The sequence below is a fragment of the Egretta garzetta genome, unplaced genomic scaffold (genome assembly GCF_000687185.1).
Source record: "Egretta garzetta isolate BGI_Z169 unplaced genomic scaffold, ASM68718v1 scaffold486, whole genome shotgun sequence".
Taxonomy (NCBI): Eukaryota; Metazoa; Chordata; class Aves; order Pelecaniformes; family Ardeidae; genus Egretta; species Egretta garzetta.
Genome location: NW_009260126.1, coordinates 432,806 through 437,205, shown reverse-complemented (window position 1 = coordinate 437,205; position 4,400 = coordinate 432,806).

Genomic DNA, 4,400 nt, shown 5'->3' with positions numbered 1-4,400 from the left:
AGTAGGGTAAAGTAACCAATGAGTGAGGCTTTGCTGTATATATCCAATCGCTATTAGAGGAGAAGTGTATGGACAGTGTGTTACACCTATGAAATTATTGCTTATGCTGTGTGAACCCTGCTCTGCTCTATAAGTATACCTGCACCGGGAATAAAGTTCGAGGCATTCACTATACTCCTATGGAGACTGTGTCTGCTTTCCAAAGTTCTCCTCTTCCCTGGTGGTCCGAGCGATCTGGTAATTTTGGGCAACATATGAATAATCTTTATTGTAAATGGTAACAGTAATGTAAAGGTCACCTTTTCCAGCACATCAGTTGTAAGGCCCTAATGAAGTAACATTTCTGAATAAAAAACCTTAAATACCAGCAAGTATTTTTCTATTCTTTCCAGTCTGCTTGGCTGCTGAAATAGATATGAAGGGATTATTATTCTTTTTATCTGCTGTTCTTTCATTATGATCCAGCTTCTAATACTTTTATTGATGCCAATCCCAATGGAATCACTTATAGAACATAATACTTCTTAGCTGAAGAGAGAGCACCAAATGTTAAGTTCTGCTTGCTTTGTATTTTAATACCATTTAAGCTAACAGCTGTTGTGTGACTTATTCGTACCTCTCATGGTACTTTTCTTGTACTTCTTGATGTGAGCCTGGAGATACCATGAGATTTAGTCTGCAATGCTGCTGACTATGTTTTGTCCTAGTAATTAAAATGAAGAAGTAGTTTAAGAGCATTGGCTCCTATCTGCTCTCCTCACAGCACTATGAATTTTCAAGGATGTGAGTGTGTAATTAGCCATCCTTTACTCACCGCTTGCCTCTCTGCTTACTAGCCTTCCAGCTTGGTTAACTATAACACTCACTGGCACTCCTGAGAAGATGGGTGAGGAATGATTAAACTTCACAAGGAACACCGCAGGAAACATTCCCTTGAGCTTCATCTGGCCTTCTACTGTCTAAATCAAAAAGTGCTGTCTAGCCTGGTCAGTCCTGGACACGTCTGGCATATCTGAGGAGGTCTGGAACATCCCACTACCATGCTACAAAGTTTAATTCAGCATCATTCTAGAGCTCCTAGAAAACTGGAGATCCATATCCTGTTGATGTAAGAGAGCGGAGGTAAGCATCCTCTTTCAGCCCTAGTACTGTTTAACTTTCATTTGGCAAAAATCAGTAACATGAACTTTAGATTGGAAAAAATAGGGAAAAAAAAATCAGTCTGATAAAATATCCCACTCCGTGGAACAGTTTAGAGAGGAAAAGAATTCAAACAGTGTTAGTAAGTTCAAGCTTGAAGACAGGTATTTTATTATTTTCATGTAATAATGGTGCAATTGCTAATAACCATCTGATCAGTAATAGATCATGCTTGTCTCTACAGCAGCTACTTGCAGATTGTAAGAGTCTAGGCTACATATTTGAGACAGATACAGTAGGTCAGAGTCACTGATTGGATTCAATAGTTAGATTGATTTACACCAGGTAAGATCTGAAATTTGTGTCTTAATAAACAAAATAAATTTATTACTGCGGTTATGTCTTAGTTTGTGTCAAATGGAATTCCAAGTGAGTTAGCTTTCCATCATTTCTGTGAGAAACACTCTTGTGCTTGACTCGTTTTCTGAGGACAGCATTGAATTTAAAAGTACGAAGTAGGGGATTGAAGAATGTGATATAAATAGAAACTTCTAAATCTTCTCCAGCAAGGTATTTTAAGGCCTATGGACTCTTTGTGCATTGATCTAAATTTCAAGATGTAAATTAGTTGACTAGAGTGCAAAAAAAATTAAATAAATGAGTAAACCTTTGGACTTTTTCCTAACCAATTGCCATTCCTTTCTTTCTCTTATCAGCCATCTAGCATGAAATTATTGGGTTTGTACTTTTGAAAAGTTAGAAATTATTTTAAGAAAAGACAATTAAATGCCATATAAAATGGATTTCACAGATGAATGGGAGAGCATGGAATAAAGATTCTAATCATAGCTGTTTTCCACAGCCCTGTGGAAGGCTGTGACAAATGAATTGTAATTAATCATGATAAATTTTGTTATATGGTTTAAAGATTACATGAAGTGGTGGGATAGAAACTCTGTCTGAAGGCCTTTTATTTTATGTTTCTGAATTATGGATTGTGTTAATTAAAGCTGGTGGTTATTAGTAAAATAGGAAGCCATCCTTTATGAGATAACTGGGACAAATCCCTATCTGGTAGCATAATTACTGAAATGCTATGCTTTTAGAAGCACTGTATTTTTTTTAGTTGCTGCTTCTGTGTAATATTAAAGAAGACATTTTATATTAAACCAGTAACACCACCTTGTGGGATGGCTGAATTATTTTCTATATGTTGATAAAATAATTCTATGTATTTATTTCTGAAAGATAAGACTAAAGACAGACACAGGGAAATTCTGCAAATTCTAGTCCCTCACCAGATTTCCTCTGTATTTCAATCTTAGTCAAGTTTTTAATACCCTTAGAACTCATTTTTCTCAAACCATTAGAAGTCTGTCATTGTCAGAGCAGAACGCTCCATGTTTAAAAACGGATGATAAAGTCAATAGAATGATATCAATTTATGCAACCTGTTAGCTGCTCTTAAATAGAAATAAAATAATTAAGTGGTTTCACATCAGACCTTTGAAGTGATACGTAGCCTGGTTTATGGGAGGTTTGTTGTTATTTTGCAAGCGCGGGTTCTTTTCCATCGCACTTCCTTTAGCTTCAGTTGGGTACAGGAGGTTTAGGTCAAGGTGCTGTTATGTTTGTGTCACTGTCTTTAGGTTCTTAACTACTTGTGGCGTGGCAACATGTGTAAGGGTTTAATAAAACTGTGTACTGTTTTTGTAGTATCCTCCATCCTTGCAGCTTGACCACAGGTTTGCGTTTGCCCTTAGTTTGTGTCTTGTCTGGAGAGGAGGTTTGAATTTGGAGCTGTGCACCTAAGGTGCATGATGATCTATAGATTTCTTCTCCAGAAGGACCCTTGGAAGGGGCTGACAGAAAGGAGAAGCAGTACGTGGATGGCTCCCGAGGTCTGCTTGGTGCCTCTCACTGGCTTTGCTACTCTCTGTACAAAGGGGTGGCTTACAGAGGGAATAACCTTTTATCGTATTTGCTTGTGACACAGGACTGCCTGTAAACAGGAAGGCTTCTTTGTTTGGCTTTTCAGTACTGCGGTTTCTGCAGCCAGTTTGGCTTTTTAGTGTACTTTGAGAATACTGTCAGAATTTTAATAATTTGTGGGCCACTATTGGAATTAAATCGGGTTTTAATGAAGCACCACCTCTGCCCTCTGCTGTTTTTGGAAGATCTCTCGACACTCACTTGGGAGGGGCCAGCCAACACAGGGTAGACTATGAAGAAAAGTAACTAATTTATGGCATCTTTCTGTAAAAGAAGTAACGAAAGAGCTACAGCATGGCATCCATTTATTTTGCAGGCCAACTAAATCAGTATCACGTTCAATGTGACTTCAGAAAAATTAAGCATTGTCATTTCAATTTTAAGCCTTTTGGCTTTGAAGTGACAAAACCACAGGTTTTTTTTAAAACTGTGAAGAAAACAGTCATGAGCAACAGAGAAAACTCTTTCAAAGGCTATCCCAAATGAGAGTTATGAGGCAGCGTTGCAAAGCACAAAGTCATTTTAAGCCCAAGGAATGTGGGAGTGGGATGTTGCAATCAGCGCAGCATGCAACATAGAAAGGCATTACCACACCGGTTAGACCTAATAAGTTTAACTGGAGTATTTCATAATGTGAGTCCAACCCAGCCACTTTTTAAGGCAGCTGAAGTTATTACCATTGTTTTCAGCAAGCAAGGGTAGAAGCCAGCATTGCAGTATTGATTTCAGGGTATATACAGTTATGGTTTGTATTTGAGGTGCATACAAATGTCCGAAAAAGATGTCAGATTTCAGCAATATTTCACTGTTACTGGACGAGCGCTAAATGCTAAGTGTGAAGAAAACAGTCATGAGGAACAGAGAAAACTCTTTATAGGGCTACCCCAAACGGGAGTTATGAGGCAGTGTTGCAAAGAGAGTGAAAAGCTCCAGGACTGGTTTCTGTGTGGGCTTCAGGCTTCTGAAAACCATTTGGGTGGTTTGTGAACACATCGCTCATAGATGATTCCAGCATGTAGACCTTGGGGTTTTCACAGAACTATGCGTGTTTTGGGTTTATTTAAGAGTTAAATCATAACAAGAAATGGCTATGTAGGCATCTTTCTGAAATTATGTGACAGAAGGATAAAATCTTCCACTGGCAAGTAAGGGCTTCTAGGCCACTAGTCCTCCCCAGTCTCGTGACTGGTGACAGATGCAGCGTACAGTCAGTTTGTGCGTGCAGGGCAGGTACTTGCTTCCTGGGCGCATTGGTCACATTAGATGTG